Genomic DNA, 25,000 nt, shown 5'->3' on the forward strand with positions numbered 1-25,000 from the left:
ACAGGTTATGGCCAAGGTTAAACTTTTCCAAAAGAAGGCCAACTCAAAGGTCAATGTCAAAATTGTTTGTACTTAAGGGGAGGTCAAAAGGAATAAACATGTAAAATACATACATCTTAGCTCTAGCCATTCAAAAGTTTTGGCCAAGGTTAAAGTTTTTCACAAAGCGGGTCAAACTCCAATGTCAAAGTTGTTGGTACCCAAGGAAAATCTTATCACAAGAAATACACATGTGAAGCATGAAAGCCCAAAGCACCAATGGTGCAAAAGTAATGGCCAAGTTCACATTTTTGTAAGTTTGTTTTGAACATATTTTATTGACATAATGTCAATTATAGGGATTGGACACCAGTTCCAACAACTGTTTGACCTACTTATAGCCATAAAGTAGGTCAAGGATGGACCAATCCAGCTGAAATCCAATCTCACAATTCTTGAGGGAGATATTGTAACCAAACTTCAAAGTTGTACATGCATCCGTTACAGAAAAAAGTCCAGAAAACATGACCGAGGACAGACGGACAGCCTGCCAGCCACACGGACAGTGCCATAACATAATACGTCCCGTCTAATGACTGGTGTATAAAAACTTGGGTAGTCCTCTCCCAAAGGTTCAAGTCCAGTGAAATTTTGCAAATGTGGGTCAAACTCTAAGGTCTAGGTCAAGACGTAATAGTTGGTACCCAAAAAAGGGTCTTGTTAAAAGGACTATACACGTAAATATGAAAGCTCTAGCTCCAACCAATCAAAAGTTATAAATAAGGTTAAAGTTTTTTGTGGACAAATAGACTGTGAGTGAAACAGACAGATGGACAGAGAAAAAACTATGAGCCCCAGAATCTTCGATTATGGGGGAATAAATATGGTTTAAAATTGTACATTTCTTACTCTCTTTTTCTGTCTGTACTTACTGGAGATTCTTCAGATAAATTGACCTTCTCCTTCAAAATAGAGAGAACACACATAAGAATATAAAATACATAGTTTCATGTACAGATGTATTAATATGATTCACTGAATTAATTTTTGGAGATGATATTTAGTATTTAGGGGATCAGAATAACTAGTTTTTAAAACATATAAATAATGGTTCATATAATAAAACAATTACTGTATTGCTGTATTTTCAGTCAATATAGTGCTTTAGCCATGTTCTATGTACAATACTACCCATACCGAAATGAGTTATAACTAAGTTATAACTAAAGTATAACTTAATTATACCTAGGCCTTGAGGTACAAAAAAGTTATAACTAAAAAGTAACTTTTCTGGACTTAACCATTTTCATGTATAACTAAAGTGTAACTTTTTGAACTTTGTCATTTTCATGTATAACTAAAATGTAACTTTTCTGGACTGTGTCATTTTCATGTATAACTAAAGTGTAACTTTTTGAACTTTGTCATTTTCATGTATAACTAAAATGTAACTTTTCTAGACTTAGCCATTTTCAAGCATATCCAATATTTATGTACCAGTTTTGGGACTTTGTCATTTGAGGGTGGGGGTTACCAATACTTTTTGACACTTTCATAGTAATTAACTGAATGTTAAAGACCTATCTCATGACCCTTTGGTCTGTGAAAATGTAGGTGGAGCCCAATCTAAACAGATGTTATTTACCTGGAGTGGCCAGGGTCTACCAAGGCGTTAATTGCTATATCCCATGACACTCTAAGAAATACAGACAAAACATGGTAGAAATCTACCTGTCCATGCTGTCTTGATATACACAGGACCTGTCTCAGGGACCTCTGCAGAGTTTCTGTGGTCATAGTGTTTGAATAATGGTTGTATTCCTACATGTAAGGGTAGATGACACACATTTTACACCCACCCCCTCTCTCTCAGTCATTGACTCAATGAATAATTTCTGTTATAAATATAGAGGTATAAAAAATTCATGACATAAGTTATTTCAATAAGTTATAAGTTTTAGAAATTATTGTGCAAATTATTGTTTGATTTCTGATTGTGTAATTTATAATACATGTATATAAAGGGGGAAAAAATACTATTGAAATTCCAGTGTTCAGAGGTCTTTTTAAAAACAATTGAATTACAAGAAAATAGCAGTTGTGGACAGGTCAATGCTATCAAAACTCTGGTATACTGGGCTTCCTCAAGATCTAAAGAATGCCTGTAGATACTGGCTGTTATTGTTATCAAAACACCTCTCTGGGGTAGCTGGAGACCAGTGTCTGCAGATGTCCCTCCACCTGAGATCTATTGTTAAATGTTTGATTGACAGGCAGTTTACAATTTTGGGGCATTATCTTAAAATTGGGTCTTTAACTGGATTGACTTCTGTAAATTTTTAGTGATTATTCACTTTCAAACACTTCAGTGAACTGTGTCATTTCTTATTTTGCCACAAAAAAGCTAGTCAGAGGGAAATTTCAATGTTGAATTTTTAAATCTTTTTCTTTTGGGGGGATGATTAAGGAATTGATTAGAAATTGTATGGAAAAATTACAAAATCCAGGATCCTTACTTATAGAATAATAAATGCATTGTACGATCAATAAAACATTCTATATATTATATTTTTAATGAACTTTATACGCTGATACAACCCGTGAGAATTCAAAACACCATGTATGATGATTGTTGATCAATTACCACTAGGTGCTATTTATGGAGAATGGCAGGTCAAATTGTTTAATTGAAACGAATAATGAACTGAACACATGTATGAGATATGTCACAGTATTTATTAAAAATAAGTCCATATGGACTTCTGTTCCATGTTAAAAGAGACACTATTCATCAATTTAGGTATGCATAGTCTATCAAAATCAAATTAAGGCATATATATAAAAACGTCTTTTCCAAAAAAGTATCAAAAAATATTTCTATATTCAAATCTCATTGGTAAATGTGACACAAAACAAGGTATGACTGTTAAATGATGTCTCTGTTCTGGACATTGAACATATTCATGTTATATTCCTGTTCAATCCTGTTAGGAACTGTGAAAACAAAACAAAGTTTTTCATTTGTAGTCATGTCCTGTTACTTTAACAAAAGTTTCTAATCTCCCAATGAACGTTTCCTTGAATCGAATTATTTTGTTGTCTCAACCTGTTCGTCCACAAGTAGTCTTTTGAAGAAAACCACACGGACCTACTCTCCAGCTAAGGTCAAAAGGACTGCCTGTTCCTCAGATTTCAAAGGTCTTTTACATAGGCTCCAATAACAGCAACCCTGTCTGTTCCCTTTCACTGCTGTCAAACTTCAGAGCTTGGGACAACGTCAGTAGCTGCTGATGAACACAAACCGCAAATGCTATTTGGGTTTCAATATGTTGGATGCCATGGAAAAGGCATCTCAATTATCCATTACAATCCTCAAAATAGAAACAAGATGAGCACCAAAGTGGTCCAAGATCCTCAACTTTTTCTGTCAGGTGTAGGATCATATATCAAACTCTTTGTCTCATTCTGAATCTCCGTCAACATATATGATATGGTAAGAAAGCAGGTTCTTCAGCAACATCTTGAAGCAACTAAAAACAAAACAAATATTGTAAAAGTACATAAATAGCACAAATGTTTCTATATAATGTTCGGTGCAACATGTCATTTGATAGGCTATTATATATATCGATCATATAACCTATGATATCTATAAATCACAATGTGACTGATGACGTAAAAAAGAAATAAGTAAATAAATCTGCTTGACATTGCATTTAAACATTTTACAATTTGAAGTCATTTCTGAGGGGAAATAAAAATTCACAAATAAAATGTAATAAATAAAATAATGGCTACATGCCGGGCTTGTAACTTACGATTATGAATATTGGATCATTTACAAGCATCAGAATATAATGCATAAAACGAAATCTAGGAACTTGTTACCTTTCAACTACATCAACAGTTACGGTACACAATCGTAACGAAAACTAACCTGGTTAAATGATTTCTCATGAAAGGCATCGATAATCATAATGGCGACAGGGCCAGCAGTTTCACACGCCACACTTCGATTGTCGAAATTTTCTGATGAAATGTTGTCTTTTCCTTGTTGCATTCGCCAAAGGGATACTTTGAGTGTTGGATTAGACTTATCGGCATGGAAAACCTGGTAGCTACCACGTTTGTGAGGGTACATAGCTTCGGAGCAGTGACGAGTGTTACACTTTTATTTCAATCTTTGTTTTTAAAATGGCGCCTACTTCGTTTACATCCGGAATAACCGGAAGTGTGCGAATCGGGTATTTACGTAAAAATAAAAATACGTTTGATTGTTCCTGATCAATTTCAGCAAAACTGATGAATAACTAAAAAAAATCTCACGTATATACTTTACGATTTTTAATCATTTGAAGTCATAAAGGTTTTGAATTCCTTGATTCCGGTATTTCCTCTAATCGCTGATTGGTCAAATCGGCTCCGCTTTCCATTTTCAAACAAGATAGCGTCGGTTCAAGAAGGTGAAAGTTGAAAGGTTCTATTATTACTTTGTTCAACGAACCATGTATGCCCTTATGGAGTGGATAGAGGAAGGAAAGGTCAGCATCATAACCATATCACGCATCAAAGATCCAAGAAAGGAGTTTTGCTAGTATAAAGTTGGGGATTTGGTGAAAGCCAGCTGCCATGGCTTTTCTGGCGTGCATCCAGCCAAGATCTTAGGTAGGCCTTTTCAAGCAAGTTTCTGTTTACAATATTTACACAAATTTTGTCAGAATGTATTAAGTTTATTTTAACTTGAGGATAATTAAAACTGCAGTTGGACTATACAGTCCTACATATTAGCCCTTCTTGATTCCCTCCATTTTGTTGACAAAATACATATTCTTATGTGGACAAACATTTTTAAATAATAAAAGTACGATTATGAAAATTTACATGATTTAGAAATAAAAAAATGTGTTTATAATAGTATAGAATTTCCCTTCCCTAATACTGAAAAAAATATTTATATCTTTAAGAAAATATTTGCTTGCCCTCTAGGCCTCTCCCGACTAGGGATAAAAAGGGTCGAGTAGGAAAGTAGGGAGAAAATTCTTTTTTATTCACATGAAGTTAAAAAAGCTATAAATTAGATAAGAAAATTTCGGAATGAGTAATAAAAAAAATGTTAACTGGAGGTTAAAAAAGTTTTTGAGTCTTTTTTTTTTAATATTTAATAATAATAAAGCTTTGAAATAAATGGATTGTGATTTTCTTTTATCTTGGCTTCTTTTTCTTATTCTAGATGATGGAGCTGATGCCTGGTAGTGGGATCTACATTTATCCCAAAGATATACAAGCTTTATATAAGCCAAAAAAAAACAAGTGGAACTTTTCAGGAGGGGGAACCTAACTGGTGCAAATGAAAAGACCATTTTAAACACTATTTTTGGTAAGAGATTATAATCTAATTAATAAATTCTTTATATAACACTAATAACAAATTGTTTAACTTCGAATAAGAATAATCAGTCGCCCACATTTCTTTCAATTTGTGAAGATGTATTTAAAAGGTGAAAACAACAAAACTTGTAATTTCTGACATCCATCTTTTAAATTGGAGAATCAATGACAGTTAGTTACTAGAGTATTTTCTTTTTTATTTAAAGACGATGCAGGGATTCAGAGGCCATTGTCAAGTTTTCGATGAGGACCAAGATTAGTTCCCAAGTCAGCCTCCAGAACATGAAACAGACCTAGCTTTTATACATTCAGTAATGTGAGATATATATATATATATATATATATATATATATATATATATATATACACACATATATATGGGATTCCCTTCATAAGGGATTGCCCAATTTTTAATGTGATAATATGTACAAAGAGTTAGTGATGAATATTTTATTTATATTTTTGTGCCAAACTTTATAAATGATTGATTGTTTGATGTTTTCCGCCACGCTCAACAATTTTTCAGTTATCTGGTGGCACCCAGTTTTTATTGGTGGAAGAGAGAACCCAGATACAATGTACCTTGGAAGAGACCACCGACCTTCCGAAAGTAAACTGGGAAACTTTCTCACTTACCGGCGCGAGCGGGATTCGAACCCGCGCCGACAGAGGTGAGAGGCCATGTGATTTGGAGCGCGATGCTCTAACCACTCGGCCACCTTTATAAATGAAATTAATATACCAATAATAGTCGCTGTTTATAATCAGTAATGTCTTATTATCCCCATCTTTTTTGTAACTTTTCCATAACTTTTGTCGGGTATAACTTTTTTGTAACTTTTCCATAACTTTTGTCGGGTATAACTTTCATGTAACTTTCTCCATAACTTTTGTTGGGTATAACTTTTTTGTAACTTTTCCATAACTTTTGTCGGGTATAACTTTTTTGTAACTTTTCCATAACTTTTGTCGGGTATAACTTTTATGTAACTTTCTCCATAACTTTTGTTGGGTATAACTTTTTTGTAACTTTTCCATAACTTTTGTCAGGTATAACTTTTTTGTAACTTTTCCATAAATTTTGTCAGGTATAACTTTTTTGTAACTTTTCCACAATTTTTGTTGGGTATAACTTTTTTGTAACTTTTCCATAACTTAAGTATAACTTTTTGATAACTTTTGTGAAGTATAACTTTTTGATAACTTTTATGCACTTGTTGTATTCATGTTGAAATAAAAGATGATAACTTATACATGAGTATAACTTTTTTGTACCCGAGTTATAAGTAAAGTATAACTTTATTTGAAGAAATGGTTCCAAACTCCGATAACTTACTTATAACTTTTTTGTAACTTTTCTTAGTTACAAAGTTATAACTTAGTTATAGTTTTTTTCGGTATGGGTAACCTTGCCCTTTGGGCTTGGTGAATATTGTACATGGAAGGTGGCTAAATCATTGTCTTGATCTCAAAAACAGCAATAATTGTATAATATTGACCCGACACTCAGCAATCATGACAGACTTTCCTTTCAAAAGAGTTGTAACTCTGTGCAATTCCTCCTAACCTTTTCCCCCTTTCCTTGATTTCATACGAATTAACAAGAGGCCCATGGGCCATATCGCTCAACTGAGCACTTTGACTGAAGAAAAGCAGAAATCAATTCAATATTGAAAAGTTTGAGTATTTATATAAGTGGTCCCACACTACCCCCTTGGGTTGATGATTTGAACAAACTTGGATCTACACTACCCTAGGATACTCCTAAATTAATAAGAATAATCATTGTTTTACTGTTATTGAAAAGACGATTTTTCAAGATACATGTGTTGCCTATATTTTTGTATGTAAAGCTTTAATGCCCCACTCTACCCCCCTGGGTTCATGATTTGAACAAACTTGTATCTACACTACATGAAGATGCTTCTGTATTTTGATGATAAATCAAACCTTTGCTGTTCTTAGAAAAAAAGATTTAATATACATTTTCTAGATAATTCCTATATGTAAACTTTTGATCGTCTGTTGTGGCCCCATCCTACCACCTGGGGTCAAGATTTGAACAAAATCTTGAATCTACACCAAGTAATATAGCTTGCACACAAGTTTCATCTTTTCTGGCCCAGTGGTTCTTGGGAAGAAGGTATTGAAAAGATCCCATCAAATTATCATTAATTCTTAATTATCTACCCTTGGAATGAGGCATGGCTCATGGTTATTGAGAAGTTGAAAATTGTAAAAATTTACAGACGACAAACAACAGATGACACACGACAGATGGACGCCAGACACCTTTGATTAGAAAAGCTCACTAGAGTCGTCAGCTCAGGTGAGCAAAACAACATGTTTTATACTTATTTTTTCCATTTCTCAAGAAGAAACAGGTAAATTAGAATAGCGATGTTTTTGTCTTTTAGAAAGCAAAGTGAAATACACTTCACGAAAGAGGATGTCTATTTATATCAATAGTTCACAATTGTACCGATCAGAGTCTTCATGATACTGTCCTGAATTTGCTGCAATCGGTATTTGAAATACGTAGATTGATGTACGTAACTTTCACAATATGATGTACGTAACTTTCCGATTTGCACATAAAAGATGTACGTAACTCAAAAGATCTCCATTAAACTTTTATTCATTTGTTCATTCAAAAAGCCCGATAGAATGCCTTCATTAATAAAAATCACATGTTAAATAATGCTACCAACATGCCATCAAATCAAACTTTCAATTTAAGCTATTTTAAGAAAATTTAGAAACATTCTTTCATATCTTATGATGTAGTACCTATAATACTATAAGTTAAAGAGCAATCAATCAAAAAAATGGCACATAAGAAATATGAAAATTTCGACATGTTACAACACTTATGTATATCATGCATATGCAGACGAGAACGCGTGAAATGATAATAAAATAATATATTGAAGGTAATTAATTGTACTCGGATAAAACAAACTCTGGAGCTCTGAAGATCACATGAAAAATTTCCACGAGAGTTAATTCCAGCAGAGTAATTGAGTCTACGTTGTATTGCAGCAAAAGAATACCAAACAAATCATGTTTGTCAATGTATCCTAAAGAAATACCTGGTAAAAACATCCCCTAAATATCTATGCACATTTTTAACACACACTAATGATAATGATGTAAATTTCTCCTTTAAATGTTTAACTCCTTCAAAATACCAAGAAAACTAACCCCAAAACATCCATTTTACCTACCCCCCCCCCCAACAGAAATACTACGGTTTTGTTGGACCTCCAAAAGACACCAAAATTTGTCCTCCCAAGAATAGGCATAGTCTTTAAATGGTACCAAATTTGGAGTAATACCCCCCCCCCCCTTTTTTCCCCCCTGTGTGCAGCATCTGTTCGTATCAAATATCTCAAGAGGTTATAGAATGAGGTTTTCTTTTTTATAGCTAATGACATTCTTTCTCTGCCACAAAGTATGTGCATTACTTCTCTGCTTGTTTAGCTGTTTAGAAAGCAAGCTTTAGGGATGGTCAAACTACGAGTGAATTGCACAGTTACGTACATCATATAGGAAAATTACGTACATCAACCAAAAATATTTTAATGAGTTACGTACATCACGTGTGTTTTTACACAGGAGTTTAACTCGTCCATTCAGGAGAAGCAAATGGATTTTACCATTCTGAACGATAAAGCGTAAAGAAATACACAAACTTGACTAATTAATATCACTGAATAGTTGATAGGATAAGATATAACCTAAATTGAAAAATTACCCGTTTATTCTTCCGCCATCTTGGGATGTATGTAACTGCAGTTACGTACATCAGTTTAATACCAGTGTACCACAGGGATCATCAAATTTACAATTTTAGTAAAGGACTACCTCCTCTTTCTAAATATCCATTTACTTTCAATTTAGTATCAACTAGTACTTATTGTAACGGGGACCGTTACAGATGTTCCCCAAACATTCCCCCATTTAGTAAGTGGTGACATTTATTTCAATACAAGTTGTTTTGACCATTGCAAACTGTGTAGCATGTAAATATATAACTATCTTATAACGTTCAGTCCATTTCATACTAGTTCAATTCAGTTATAAAGATTTGAGAGTTTTGTGCACATGCACGTACGTGCATGCACGTGCATGTAAATAATTCGACCATCTCGATACATTAGAAGTCTTACTATATGAGTACAAGAGAAGTTTCACAGTTCAATGAAAAACGAGAAATTAACGGCAACTCAAAACTACAAACACCGAGATCAATGCACGTGCATACACGTGCGCGTGAGTACCACACAGCAATTTTGTTGATGCTATTCAATAGACATTTGAACAATAATACTTACTATATGAATTTGGTATTGATTGCTTCACTCTTAAGAAAGTTATTGGGATTTCAAAATCGTCCAATCAGAATTAAGCGCACGTGCATGCGCGTGCAGGGAAGTGATTTTGAGACTACTAATAAATCGAGAGGCCCAAAACATACCTGCAACCTAATTTTCAAACCTATTCATTGCAATCTCAAAATGCTATAGACCAATACTTAAATTTAGACGTCAAAAATTACAATGCACGCGCATTCACGCGCACGCCATTTTGATAATGGAAAATTTGTTGACACCATTTCATAGACATTCATATCATAGATCCTCAGGGTAAATTTGAATTCATTTCCGTTTTTAATTCAATAGTTATGGCCATTTTAGTACCCGAAAAATGAAAGAAAAGCTATGCACGTGCATACACGCGCACGTGAGTATGACTGAGCATCAATGTTGATGCCATTTAATAGGCATTTGATAGATATACTTACACTATAAATTTCATATTGTTTCCATCATTTATAAGAAAGTTATGGCCATTTGAAAATCGTCCAATCAGAATTTAGCACACGTGCATGCACGTACCGGATGGTAATTATGACTATACACTTTTGTTAAGAATATCAAGATACATATACAATACAAGTTTGAAAAGATTTGGACAAAAAACAAAAAAGTTATGGTCATTGAAAGAATTGAACCTTCAAAAGACAATGCACGTGCGTGCGCATGCGCGTTTGCAATTTTTATTACATCGATCTGTAGATATTTGACATGTCTACCTATCCTGTAAATATCATTAAATTTCCTTGATCAGCATGAATGTTATAAACGGTTTTGTATTATCCAATCTAATTGAAGCACACGTGCATGCGCGTGCACAATTGAAATTTTGACGATGCCAAACAGTTAAGGGTCCCATGTTATACCTACGATATAAATAGCAAACGATTTCATTGAAAAATAAAAAAGTTAGACTCATTCTAAAGTTTGTAAACAAAAAATCCAATGCACGTGCATGCACATGCATGCATTTTCAGAAAAATGACATTCGTTCCGCACATCTACATATGCTATACTATCATCCTAAAAAGGTTTCATATTGATCCCTTGAGTAGTTTCTGAGAACACTCGTGGACAAAAAAGTCCCAAGAAGAAAGAAAGAATAATAATAATAAGAAACAGAGTAAAACCAATATGTTCCCAAACTTCGTTTGGGGAACATAATAAGAAACAGAGTAAAACCAATATGTTCCCAAACTTTGTTTGGGGAACATAATAACAGTAAAGATTAAGTGTTTTACACATAAACACTATATAGTAAGTTTGGCCCCGCCCTGGTGTCAGAACCCCTATCCCGGGGATGAAATTAACAATTTTGGTAGAGGCCTTCCTGCTCTACATCACTATCCATTTAGCTTTTCTTAAACATGTGCGGCTGTAGAGAAGATTTTAGAAAATTGGTCAATTTTGGACAGTTTTTGCCCCGCCTCTAAGGCCCCAGGAATCCTGAAATTTACAATTTATGCCCCCCTTCTTCCAAAGATATTTCATACAAAATTTGAAAAGAATTGGAATGATAGTTATCAAGTAGTTCAAAATGTCTATTGTTCACACATTTCATAACTGACCATTTTGGCCCCACCCTGATACCAAAAACCCCTATCCCTGGGATCATATAATTTACAATTTACAATTTATACTTGCCCTTGGCCCAAGGACTCAGCGTGCCTGTGGAGCTAGGTTTATCCTTGACATCTAAATAGTAAATTGAAGAAAACATAAGAACATAAATGTACATGAATCATTAAGTAAAATGCATATATGCATGGAATCTGCAGTGTTTTCAAAATAAATACATAATAGGTATCAATTTATCAAACTTACATGTAATAAAAGTGTGGTATGATATGTGAAATATCAAAAGCACTAAAAATATTATCTTTGTTACCATTTCTTTTGCAGACAGCAGCTCCACAGTTTCCACAAAATTTATTTGTGGGAAGCAACCTCTCTCCACAATCCACACAAAACATTACTGTGAAATAAAATCATTACATCATTATATTTCCTTTTAGGAGTGACATGAGATTATTATCATTAATCACTGTTTGCTATCTTCACCTTTTCATACAATATTCAATAAGATTACAATCAACTGTAACTTTAGTCACAAAATGAATGAATATAAAACTCATCAGCCCGACCCTTATGTGATTGTAATTATAATTGCTGATATGCATTCTGGGTGCCTTAAAGATATTTTAATCTAGCAAGAACCTAATACTGGAAGTGAACCTAATAATATCCTGATTATTACACACACACACACAAACAAGTACACATGCACAAACGCCTCTTGAAGAGAAAGAAACAAGTTGTACTCAGTCTGACAGAGCTCCAGATAAGGTGCGTATCAGCGTAAATACTCATTAAATTTTACCAAATACGCATTAAAGTTTAAAATCAGGCGTACAATTACGCATTCGCGAATGTAAATACGCTTTACACTCCTAAAGTCATGCGTAGAGGTAACTCAATACACAACTGTATAAGCCTAACGGGTAATTATTATACTTCTTTCTTAAATAAACAGGTAGGGTGCGATCGAAAGCAGATGAAAACTTATATCATAAATCGTAAACGATTGATTGGTGGCACAGAAAATGGTACAGGACAAACGATATATATTTCTTCTGTTAAACTTACTAAGTTTTTACTGAAATGTCGCTCCTGCAGCATTGTCTCGCTAACTATTTGAAAGTATTTGCAAGAATGGGAGTCGCGCATTTATTTTTACCTACTTCCGTCACACATGCACTTGTTTTACACAGATGGAGGAAAACCAATTCTTGGTTAACGGTACAAGGTTAGGGGAATCCGGGGAGAGTAATTTGCAGTGAAAACAAGGTGCAAAAATATATATATGGGCAGAATTAGGTTCGTCTAAATTTTAAAAAAATTAATGCTTTAGAAAGTCACAAAAACTTTAGACTTTGAAACTGGTATGTATTGGTTTAAAATGATTTTAGTTTCTCGGTTATAACACTTCAATTTACAATATGACAAATAGTTTTGTTGTTTGTTTGGTGCTTATGAAATTTTTTCAACACTGTACACACAATCACAGGGGATTCTTATCCATTTTGTTCTCATTTTATATGCTATATATAAATTATATATAGATTGAGAACAAAATGAATAAGAAGACCCTGTGGTACAATAAATGATTGTATGTTTACGGGTGAAAATTCTCTGTAGTTCTTTTTATCATAAAATCTTCATTAACATTGGGATTTTGAAATTTATTGTTGAGGTATTAAATTTTAAAATGCCAGACACACAGACATATGATATCTGATTATATTTAGACTAAGTGATAAAATTTTGTATTAGTGGCAAACAGCAAATATAATCAGTGCTAAAATATTTCATCACTGTGTCACAACTAGGATTATGTACAATATTATAAATATTGTTCTAATTTTCTCTTTTGGAACATACCATTGCTACAAGGGGATTATCATATGAATTTAATTTTTTTTTTAAATTAGATAGGTGCGCATGGTGGTGGTGGGGTTAAATTATCATTATATTGAAATGCATTTTATGTTCAAAGGCAGTGCTGTTTAAACCCAATTTTACAAACTTGAAAGGTTTGGGCATTTTTATTATACAATTCGTAACTTGAAAAGATTGAGAATAAAAAAAAAAAAGAAATACGTAGAGGCAGTCGACTGCTGAGAGCATACAGTCCAGAACAGTGTCGTGCATCAAAGGCAGGGGTCGAAATTAACTTTTTCTACCACAGGCTAATTTTAGCCTGTGGGTAAAAAATCCACAGGCTAAAATGAAAACCTACAAGCTAAAATAAAAATAATGAAGCAGTGCTCTTTTTTCATGTTTTTAAAAAAAATCAATTACATGTATTTTCCCCAGCATTATTCATTACTGAGCCTTGTGGGTCAACAGGCATCGTTTGGACAAGACACTAAGTTACGTAAGTCATGTTTAGGTCTCTTGATTATCGCACCTATAATCCACAACCTGTTTACTGCAGGTCCAATTTCATGCCACATCAGAGTTGTCACTAGTGATTTTTCAAAGCGCATCCGGGACTCATGGTTTTATAAGCAGCACGATCATGAGCCCCATGGACTTTTTTGATAATCGTCTACACGGTGAGCAGTGCACTCGTGTCATCACTACAACCCGACCTGAATATGACAATAAATTAATTTAGATAGGACATTCTCATGATTCTGATAAAAATAACTACCGGAAGACTTTGTAAAACATAGACTCCGACTTTTTTCTTCTTCTTAGATAAATGAATAACAAAAACCTCACACTTAGAATTCAATTTAATCACCCCTATAGGTGAACAGGACTCGTGGCACGTGCATTTTTCATCATAATCATATGTCCGACCTCTAAAGCATTTGTTTGACTCCGAGTTCCTTAAAAAACGGTTATTGAAATCGATCGTTCATGTAAGCGTTTGTATGATTCAGAGTGCAAGTTTAAGAAAAGTGAATGGCGCATTACCGTATAAAACGGATACGATACGATCATAGTTTGTAAATCACCACTCGCTAAAATTTTCGAGTGTCCACTATTTTTACTCGCTATTTTTCAAATGTACTCGCATTTTGCGAGTATTTCTCGCTAATTTCGATCCCTGTCAAAGGTTAAGCAAATCATAGTGAAGGCAGTAGAAACAAAATGTATATATAGCATAAAAATATTTCAGTCACATTCATGTACATACATGTTTTAATGATTTTTTATATAAAACCCTGAGAGAAAATTCATGTCATGAGTATTTGGCAAAAAGATATTGTTTAAATTGAACCTGATCAAAGCATGAACATTACAAAATATGTACATACAAGAAGCTGCGCTCGCTCAAACGGTAGCACTGTCAACATATTATAAAATTATGAGATGAACGAATTTGGTTTTGACTCGAATTTCCTCGATAGGCACACATACATTATTATATTATTCTTTAAGAGAGTAGCGTAATGGTTAATCAAATACATTTAAGGCGAAAACGATGTAGAAACATAATGACTTGATCTATATAACTGAACGAAAAACACAAACCACCCACCTTGTTATCACAATAACTTCTGAGTCTTCAGCGGCATGCAGCATGTGCAGATAGAAGGATGTAATCTAAGTCCTTGAAAATCTTGGCCTAATAAATCTTCATCACCGAAAATCTTGGGCAATAAATCTTGGCGACGCTTGGGAAATCTTGACAGCGTTTTTTCGTTTGAATCATTCGAACATGCAACTTGGCCAGGGCAATCTTGGCGACGCTTGAGAAATCTTGACTGCGTTTGGAAGTCATATACCCTGGCGCAGTGCAATCCTATGGAAAGCCATAGGGGACCCCCAGGTCATGTTCTATATATTTCATTGTAAATCAATCCTGGCCGGCCAGGATATGTTATCCTGGCCAAGTCAGGATTGCAAACATGACCAGCCATGATTTTCAATCCTGGCACATCCTATCCTGGCCGGTCAGGTTATGATTTCAATCCTGGCCAATAACATGGTCATCCAATCCTCACCTGGCCACCCAAACCTGGTCGGTCATGATTTCAAACATAACCAAGCCAGGATTGATAACCTGGCCATCCAATCCTGGTCATGATTTTCAATCCTGGCCAAGTCAGGATGACCTGACCATTCAATCCTGGTCGGTCATGATTTCAAACATGGCCAAGTCAGGATTGATAACCTGGTCGGTCATGATTTTCAATCCTGGCAAAGTCAGGAATGCATTGCGCCAGGATATATGACTTCCAAACGCAGTCAAGATTTCTCAAGCGTCGCCAAGATTGCCCTGGCCAAGATGCATGTTCGAATGATTCAAACAAAAAAAACGCTGTCAAGATTTCCCAAGCGTCGCCAAGATTTATTGCCCAAGATTTTCGGTGATGAAGATTTATTAGGCCAAGATTTTCAAGGACTTAGATTACATCATTCTATCTGCACATGCTGCATGCCGCTGCACTGAAGACTCAGAAGTTATTGTGATAACAAGGTGGGTGGTTTGTGTTTTTCGTTCAGTTATATAGATCAAGTCATTATGTTTCTACATCGTTTTCGCCCCATTACGCTACTCTCTTAAAGAATAATATAATAATGTATGTGTGCCTATCGAGGAAATTCGAGTCAAAACCAAATTCGTTCATCTCATAATTTTATAATATGTTGACAGTGCTGCCGTTTGAGCGAGCGCAGCTTCTTGTATGTACATATTTTGTAATGTTCATGCTTTGATCAGGTTCAATTTAAACAATATCTATTTGCCAAATACTCATGACATGAATTTTCTCTCAGCTAGGGTTTTATATAAAAAAATCATTAAAACATGTATGTACATGAATGTGACTGAAATATTTTTATGCTATATATACATTTTGTTTCTACTGCCTTCACTATGATTTGCTTAACCTTTGATGCACGACACTGCTCTGGACTGTATGCTCTCAGCAGTCGACTGCCTCTACGTATTTCTTTTTTTTTTTTATTATTCTCAATCTTTTCAAGTTACGAATTGTATAATAAAAATGCCCAAACCTTTCAAGTTTGTAAAATTGGGTTTAAACAGCACTGCCTTTGAACATAAAATGCATTTCAATATAATGATAATTTAACCCCACCACCACCATGCGCACCTATCTAATTTAAAAAAAAAATTAAATTCATATGATAATCCCCTTGTAGAAATGGTATGTTCCAAAAGAGAAAATTAGAACAATATTTATAATATTGTACATAATCCTAGTTGTGACACAGTGATGAAATATTTTAGCACTGATTATATTTGCTGTTTGCCACTAATACAAAATTTTATCACTTAGTCTAAATATAATCAGATATCATATGTCTGTGTGTCTGGCATTTTAAAATTTAATACCTCAACAATAAATTTCAAAATCCCAATGTTAATGAAGACTTTATGATAAAAAGAACTACAGAGAATTTTCACCCGTAAACATACAATCATTTATTGTACCACAGGGTCTTCTTATTCATTTTGTTCTCAATCTATATATAATTTATATATAGCATATAAATTGAGAACAAAATGGATAAGAATCCCCTGTGATTGTGTGTACAGTGTTGAAAAAATTTCATAAGCACCAAACAAACAACAAAACTATTTGTCATATTGTAAATTGAAGTGTTATAACCGAGAAACTAAAATCATTTTAAACCAAAACATACCAGTTTCAAAGTCTAAAGTTTTTGTGACTTTCTAAAGCATTAATTTTTTTAAAATTTAGACGAACCTAATTCTGCCCATATATATATTTTTGCACCTTGTTTTCACTGCAAATTACTCTCCCCGGATTCCCCTAACCTTGTACCGTTAACCAAGAATTGGTTTTCCTCCATCTGTGTAAAACAAGTGCATGTGTGACGGAAGTAGGTAAAAATAAATGCGCGACTCCCATTCTTGCAAATACTTTCAAATAGTTAGCGAGACAATGCTGCAGGAGCGACATTTCAGTAAAAACTTAGTAAGTTTAACAGAAGAAATATATATCGTTTGTCCTGTACCATTTTCTGTGCCACCAATCAATCGTTTACGATTTATGATATAAGTTTTCATCTGCTTTCGATCGCACCCTACCTGTTTATTTAAGAAAGAAGTATAATAATTACCCGTTAGGCTTATACAGTTGTGTATTGAGTTACCTCTACGCATGACTTTAGGAGTGTAAAGCGTATTTACATTCGCGAATGCGTAATTGTACGCCTGATTTTAAACTTTAATGCGTATTTGGTAAAATTTAATGAGTATTTACGCTGATACCAGGGGTCGAAATTAGCGAGAAATACTCGCAAAATGCGAGTACATGTGAAAAATAGCGAGGTATAATAATGGACACTCGAAAATCTTAGCGAGTGGTGATTTACAAACTATGATCGTATCGTATCCGTTTTATACGGTGATGCGCTATTCGCTTTTCTCAAACTTGCACTCTGAATCATACAAACGCTTACATGAACGACCGATTTCAATAACCGTTTTTATCTGGATTTTTCTTTTATGATTTTTTAAGAAACTCGGAGTCAAACAAATGCTTTAGAGATTGGACATCGCATATCGACATGTGCCACGAGTCCTGTTCACCTATAGGGGTGATTAAATTGAATAATTCCAAGTATGACGTTTTTGTTATTCATTTATCTACAAAAAAATATCGGAATCTATGTTTTACCAAGTCTTCCGGTAGTTATTTTTATCAGAATCATGAGAATGTCATTGTCATATTGAGGTCGGGTTGTAGTGACGACACGGGTGTATTTCTCACCGCGTAGACGATTATCAAAAAAGTCATAGGACTCGTGATCGTGCTGCTTATAAAGCCATGAGTCCTGTATTCGCTTTAAAAAATCACTAGTGACAACCCTGATGTGGCATGAAATTGGAAGACTGGATCTAGACCTGCGGTAAACAAGTCGTGGATTAGACTGTTAGAGGTGCGATAATCAAGAGACCTAGACATTGCACCATATGACTTACGTAACTTAGTGTCTTGTCCAAACGCTGCCTGTTGACCCACTAGGCTCAGTAATGATGGGGAAAATCACTGATTGAAAAAATATATATATAAAAAGAGCACTGCTTCATTATTTTCATTTTAGCTTGTAGGTTTTCATTTTAGCCTGTGGATTTTTTACCCACAGGCTAAAATTAGCCTGTGGTAGAAAAAGTTAATTTCGACCCCTGTGATACGCACCTTATCTGGAGCTCTGTCAGACTGAGTACAACTTGTTTCTTTCTCTTCAAGAGGCGTTTGTGCATGTGTACTTGTTTGTGTGTGTGTGTGTAATAATCGGGATATTATTAGGTTCACTTCCAGTATTAGGTTCTTGCTAGATTAAAATATCTTTAAGGCACCCAGAATGCATATCAGCAATTATAATTACAATCACATAAGGGTCGGGCTGATGAGTTTTATATTCATTCATTTTGTGACTAAAGTTACAGTTGATTGTAATCTTATTGAATATTGTATGAAAAGGTGAAGATAGCAAACAGTGATTAATGATCAATAATCTCATGTCACTCCTAAAAGGAAATATAATGATGTAATGATTTTATTTCACAGTAATGTTTTGTGTGGATTGTGGAGAGAGGTTGCTTCCCACAAATAAATTTTGTGGAAACTGTGGAGCTGCTGTCTGCAAAAGAAATGGTAACAAAGATAATATTTTTAGTGCTTTTGATATTTCACATATCATACCACACTTTTATTACATGTAAGTTTGATAAATTGATACCTATTATGTATTTATTTTGAAAACACTGCAGATTCCATGCATATATGCATTTTACTTAATGATTCATGTACATTTATGTTCTTATGTTTTCTTCAATTTACTAGTTAGATGTCAAGGATAAACCTAGCTCCACAGGCATGCTGAGTCCTTGGGCCAAGGGCAAGTATAAATTGTAAATTGTAAATTATATGATCCCAGGGATAGGGGTTTTTGGTATCAGGGTGGGGCCAAAATGGTCAGTTATGAAATGTGTGAACAATAGACATTTTGAACTACTTGATAACTATCATTCCAATTCTTTTCAAATTTTGTATGAAATATCTTTGGAAGAAGGGGGGCATAAATTGTAAATTTCAGGATTCCTGGGGCCTTAGAGGCGGGGCAAAAACTGTCCAAAATTGACCAATTTTCTAAAATCTTCTTCTCTACAGCCGCACATGTTTAAGAAAAGCTAAATGGATAGTGATGTAGAGCAGGAAGGCCTCTACCAAAATTGTTAATTTCATCCCCGGGATAGGGGTTCTGACACCAGGGCGGGGCCAAACTTACTATATAGTGTTTATGTGTAAAACACTTAATCTTTACTGTTATTGATACTAAATTGAAAGTAAATGGATATTTAGAAAGAGGAGGTAGTCCTTTACTAAAATTGTAAATTTGATGATCCCTGTGGTACACTGGTATTAAACTGATGTATGTAACTGCAGTTACATACATCCCAAGATGGCGGAAGAAGAAACGGGTAATTTTTCAATTTAGGTTATATCTTATCCTATCAACTATTCAGTGATATTAATTAGTCAAGTTTGTGTATTTCTTTACGCTTTATCGTTCAGAATGGTAAAATCCATTTGCTTCTCCTGAATGGACGAGTTAAACTCCTGTGTAAAAACACACGTGATGTACGTAACTCATTAAAATATTTTTGGTTGATGTACGTAATTTTCCTATATGATGTACGTAACTGTGCACTTCACTCGTAGTTTGACCATCCCTAAAGCTTGCTTTCTAAACAGCTAAACAAGCAGAGAAGTAATGCACATACTTTGTGGCAGAGAAAGAATGTCATTAGCTATAAAAAAGAAAACCTCATTCTATAACCTCTTGAGATATTTGATACGAACAGATGCTGCACACAGGGGGAAAAAAAGGGGGGGGGGTATTACTCCAAATTTTGTACCATTTAAAGACTATGCCTATTCTTGGGAGGACAAATTTTGGTGTCTTTTGGAGGTCCAACAAAACCGTAGTATTTCTGTCGGGGGGGGGGGGGAGGGGGGGGTAGGTAAAATGGATGTTTTGGGTTTAGTTTTCTTGGTATTTTGAAGGAGTTAAACATTTAAAGGAGAAATTTACATCATTATCATTAACTTGTATGAATGTTTCACAAGCTTAGAAGATCTTGATTTTAAGATGTTTAATTTAAATTTTTCAGGTTATGTAGATTTTCAGTAATTCTTTATTATTATTTTGGGGTGGGGGGGGGTGTTAAAAATGTGCATAGATATTTAGGGGATGTTTTTACCAGGTATTTCTTTAGGATACATTGACAAACATGATTTGTTTGGTATTCTTTTGCTGCAATACAACGTAGACTCAATTACTCTGCTGGAATTAACTTTCGTGAAAATTTTTCATGTGATCTTCAGAGCTCCAGAGTCTGTTTTATCCGAGTACAATTAATTACCTTCAATATATTATTTTATTATCATTTCACGCGTTCTCGTCTGCATATGCATGATATACATAAGTGTTGTAACATGTCGAAATTTTCATATTTCTTATGTGCCATTTTTTTGATTGATTGCTCTTTAACTTATAGTATTATAGGTACTACATCATAAGATATGAAAGAATGTTCCTAAATTTTCTTAAAATAGCTTAAATTGAAAGTTTGATTTGATGGCATGTTGGTAGCTTTATTTAACATGTGATTTTTATTAATGAAGGCATTCTATCGGGCTTTTTGAATGAACAAATGAATAAAAGTTTAATGGAGATCTTTTGAGTTACGTACATCTTTTATGTGCAAATCGGAAAGTTACGTACATCATATTGTGAAAGTTACGTACATCAATCTACGTATTTCAAATACCGATTGCAGCAAATTCAGGACAGTATCATGAAGACTCTCGGTACAATTGTGAACTATTGATATAAATAGACATCCTCTTTCGTGAAGTGTATTTCACTTTGCTTTCTAAAAGACAAAAACATCGCTATTCTAATTTACCTGTTTCTTCTTGAGAAATGAAAAAATAAGTAGAAACATGTTGTTTTGCTCACCTGAGCTGACGGCTCTAGTGAGCTTTTCTAATCAAAGGTGTCTGGCGTCCATCTGTCGTGTGTCATCTGTTGTTTGTCGTCTGTAAATTTTTACAATTTTCAACTTCTCAATAACCATGAGCCATGCCTCATTCCAAGGGTAGATAATTAAGAATTAATGATAATTTGATGGGATCTTTTCAATACCTTCTTCCCAAGAACCACTGGGCCAGAAAAGATGAAACTTGTGTGCAAACTATATTACTTGGTGTAGATTCAAGATTTTGTTCAAATCTTGACCCCAGGTGGTAGGATGGGGCCACAACAGACGATCAAAAGTTTACATATAGGAATTATCTAGAAAATGTATATTAAATCTTTTTTTCTAAGAACAGCAAAGGTTTGATTTATCATCAAAATACAGAAGCATCTTCATGTAGTGTAGATACAAGTTTGTTCAAATCATGAACCCAGGGGGTAGAGTGGGGCATCAAAGCTTTACATACAAAAATATAGGCAACACATGTATCTTGAAAAATTGTCTTTTCAATAACAGCAAAACAATGATTATTCTTATTAATTTAGGAGTATCCTAGGATAGTGTAGATCCAAGTTTGTTCAAATCATCAACCCAAGGGGGTAGTGTGGGACCACTTATATATAAATACTCAAACTTTTCAATATTGAATTGATTTTTGCTTTTCTTTAGTCAAAGTGCTCAGTTGAGCGATATGGCCCATGGGCCTCTTGTTAATTCGTATGAAATCAAGGAAAGGGGGAAAAGGTTAGGAGGAATTGCACAGAGTTACAACTCTTTTGAAAGGAAAGTCTGTCATGATTGCCGAGTGTCGGGTCAATATTATACAATTATTGCTGTTTTTGAGATCAAGACAATGATTTAGCCACCTTCCATGTACAATATTCACCAAGCCCAAAGGGCAAGGTTAGTATTGTACATAGAACATGGCTAAAGCACTATATTGACTGAAAATACAGCAATACAGTAATTGTTTTATTACATGAACCATTATTTATATGTTTTAAAAACTAGTTATTCTGATCCCCTAAATACTAAATATCATCTCCAAAAATTAATTCAGTGAATCATATTAATACATCTGTACATGAAACTATGTATTTTATATTCTTATGTGTGTTCTCTCTATTTTGAAGGAGAAGGTCAATTTATCTGAAGAATCTCCAGTAAGTACAGACAGAAAAAGAGAGTAAGAAATGTACAATTTTAAACCATATTTATTCCCCCATAATCGAAGATTCTGGGGCTCATAGTTTTTTCTCTGTCCATCTGTCTGTTTGTCTATTTGTCCACAAAAACTTTAACCTTATTTATAACTTTTGATTGGTTGGAGCTAGAGCTTTCATATTTACGTGTATATTCCTTTTAACAAGACCCTTTTATTGGGTACCAACTATTACGTCTTGACCTAGACCTTAGAGTTTGACCCACATTTGCAAAATTTCACTGGACTTGAACCTTTAGGAGAGGACTACCCAAGTTTTTATACACCAGTCATTAGACGGGACGTATTATGTTATGGCACTGTCCGTGTGGCTGGCAGGCTGTCCGTCTGTCCTCGGTCATGTTTTCTGGACTTTTTTCTGTAACGGATGCATGTACAACTTTGAAGTTTGGTTACAATATCTCCCTCAAGAATTGTGAGATTGGATTTCAGCTGGATTGGTCCATCCTTGACCTACTTTACGGCTATAAGTAGGTCAAACAGTTGTTGGAACTGGTGTCCAATCCCTATAATTGACATTATGTCAATAAAATATGTTCAAAACAAACTTACAAAAATGTGAACTTGGCCATTACTTTTGCACCATTGGTGCTTTGGGCTTTCATGCTTCACATGTGTATTTCTTGTGATAAGATTTTCCTTGGGTACCAACAACTTTGACATTGGAGTTTGACCCGCTTTGTGAAAAACTTTAACCTTGGCCAAAACTTTTGAATGGCTAGAGCTAAGATGTATGTATTTTACATGTTTATTCCTTTTGACATTGACCTTTGAGTTGGCCTTCTTTTGGAAAAGTTTAACCTTGGCCATAACCTGTGAATGGTTGGCGCTAGTGCTTCCGTGTTTCCCATGTTTTCCTTGTGACAAGAATTCTCCTTGGGTACCAACAATTTTAATTGTATCAGCATTTCACAAACACATCTTGATAGAGATGTTAATGGTGTTATTGAATTATAATTAAATTTGCTTATTCTATAAAGCTATACTAAGTTGATTTTATTTTTCAATTAAAGCAAAAGCCGAAAGTTCACAGTCTTTTGGACAGTTCCGAGGATGACTTTGAAGTTCCAGTAAGTTCTGCATAAGTAATTATAGTCAAACCTTGTTATCTCGAACTTGATGGAATTGAGAAAATACTTTGTGATATCTGAGGATTCGAGATATCCAGAGTATAATACTGAAGGAATAAGTGGTTGGGATTTCCAAATCACCTCGACATATCTATGGTTTCGTTTTTAATATTTGGGTAATGGACCTCATATTTAGAGGATATAAGCTTAATCATGTATATAAGCTCATAATTTCTGATTAATTAAATTTTGATGCACATACATGTAGGATTTATGATGCATTGGAATGCAAAATAAGTGTTGTTATTATTATAGACAAAAAAGAAGATGGAGACTTCCCCTCAGTCCCCTAGATCAAGTACCCCTTTGTGTGGGACATCTTCCAAAATGGTAAATTATACTTATATATATAAATTCCCATATTCCTAGAATTTTTTTTTTTGCAGAGATCCTTGAGTCAGTATATTGCATGTCTTCCCTTTTGTCTATCCATCTCAGTTCTTGCTTTCATTTGCACAGGTAGATAATCATAACAAGGTGTGCAATGATTTTGCCAAGTTGACTTGGAATCTTGTACATGTCATGATATTGAGGTCTAATAGAAATCAAACTTTAAATTGTGTTTGCTTCTGACTAGTATGATAGCCATTCTATCACTTTAACATTATAAATTTACAGTTGATCCTTTTTAAGTAATATTACCACATGGTGGAAATATGTGTTTCTAATACATTTCCTTTTACAATAGGAAGTTGATAATGCAGAACTACCAATTTTGCACTCCTCACATTCAAAGGTAAGAAGTGTTTTGTCTTATGAGTATTGCATTATAGCCCAATATGAGTAGACAAACTGTATTTGTGTTTACGTTATAAAATATAAATCGTTTACATGTATTTCTTTTTAAATCTTGCACTTTGTATTACTTTGTTTATAGAGAAAAAAGAGAACAAAGTTAACCTGTCCAGATCAATCCCCTGTAAGATCACAGAGAAATTTTCAATCATTTTGCATTATTTTCTTTTTAAATAAAAGAAAGTCAAAGCCAGTAATATTTCGTGCAAAGTGAAGCATTTGGAATATGAATGGTAAATTCAAGTTTGCTCGAATAAAGAAAAGCTTACCCAGGCTTTGATGTAGATTTTTAAAAAAGAAAACTTATTAGAGTTCCAAGTAATTATAAAAGTTCTCTAAAAGCTTTTATTATGCCCCGGGGGGGGGGGGGTATTGTTTTTGTCCTGTCTGTCATTCTGTTTGAAACTTTAACCTTGCTAATAATTTTTGAACAGTTAGTGATGGAGCTTTGATATTTCACATGATTATTCCTTGTGACAAAACCTTTCCGTGGGTACCAACATTTTTGACCCTGTGACCTTGACCTTGGAATTTGACCTACTTTTTTAAA

The 25,000-nt window shown here is 34.3% G+C and overlaps 6 long non-coding RNA genes across 11 annotated transcripts in view; 3 read left to right on the top strand and 3 right to left on the bottom strand.

Annotated features, from left to right (window-relative positions):
* The window catches only part of LOC125645574 (uncharacterized), a 5,813-nt gene extending 4,867 nt beyond the window's left edge, over positions 1-946 (bottom strand). Inside the window, exon 1 of one of the 2 annotated variants that reach the window (XR_008798915.1) lies at positions 912-946. This is a non-coding gene — a long non-coding RNA (uncharacterized LOC125645574). Of the gene's footprint in view, positions 1-888 lie in introns of both variants that reach the window. The other variant, XR_008798916.1, reaches the window with a different exon arrangement.
* Positions 947-2,696: 1,750 nt separating this feature from the next.
* LOC125650916 (uncharacterized) lies at positions 2,697-4,383 on the bottom strand. The gene is made up of 2 exons (XR_008798917.1): positions 3,917-4,383; positions 2,697-3,509 (listed from the first exon to the last, which is right to left on the bottom strand). It is a non-coding gene; the product is annotated as an uncharacterized LOC125650916 (long non-coding RNA).
* Positions 4,384-6,155: 1,772 nt separating this feature from the next.
* LOC130050527 (uncharacterized) lies at positions 6,156-6,618 on the top strand. The gene is made up of 2 exons (XR_008798925.1): positions 6,156-6,417; positions 6,456-6,618. It is a non-coding gene; the product is annotated as an uncharacterized LOC130050527 (long non-coding RNA).
* A 4,613-nt stretch (positions 6,619-11,231) lies between these two features.
* Positions 11,232-15,059, bottom strand: LOC125679038 (uncharacterized). Of its 3 annotated transcripts, none has more exons than XR_008798920.1 (3): positions 14,800-15,059; positions 11,635-11,721; positions 11,387-11,441 (listed from the first exon to the last, which is right to left on the bottom strand). It is a non-coding gene; the product is annotated as an uncharacterized LOC125679038 (long non-coding RNA). The 3 variants fall into 3 exon arrangements; XR_008798919.1 differs by lacking the exon at positions 14,800-15,059 and adding an exon at positions 13,717-14,568 and having other exon boundaries at positions 11,390-11,441; XR_008798918.1 differs by lacking the exon at positions 14,800-15,059 and having other exon boundaries at positions 11,232-11,441; positions 11,635-13,708.
* Positions 15,060-15,064: 5 nt separating this feature from the next.
* On the top strand, positions 15,065-19,162 carry LOC130050521 (uncharacterized). 2 transcript variants are annotated; one of them, XR_008798921.1, is made up of 3 exons: positions 15,065-15,741; positions 15,919-18,913; positions 19,107-19,162. It is a non-coding gene; the product is annotated as an uncharacterized LOC130050521 (long non-coding RNA). The 2 variants fall into 2 exon arrangements; XR_008798922.1 differs by having other exon boundaries at positions 18,827-18,913.
* Positions 19,163-22,433: 3,271 nt separating this feature from the next.
* The window catches only part of LOC130050523 (uncharacterized), a 5,805-nt gene continuing 3,238 nt past the window's right edge, over positions 22,434-25,000 (top strand). Inside the window, exons 1-4 of one of the 2 annotated variants that reach the window (XR_008798924.1) lie at positions 22,434-22,489; positions 23,539-23,595; positions 23,911-23,985; positions 24,344-24,391. This is a non-coding gene — a long non-coding RNA (uncharacterized LOC130050523). The remainder of the gene's footprint in view (positions 22,490-23,538; positions 23,596-23,910; positions 23,986-24,343; positions 24,392-25,000) is intronic. The other variant, XR_008798923.1, reaches the window with a different exon arrangement.

This window comes from Ostrea edulis, chromosome 1 (genome assembly GCF_947568905.1).
Source record: "Ostrea edulis chromosome 1, xbOstEdul1.1, whole genome shotgun sequence".
Lineage (NCBI taxonomy): Eukaryota > Metazoa > Mollusca > Bivalvia > Ostreida > Ostreidae > Ostrea > Ostrea edulis.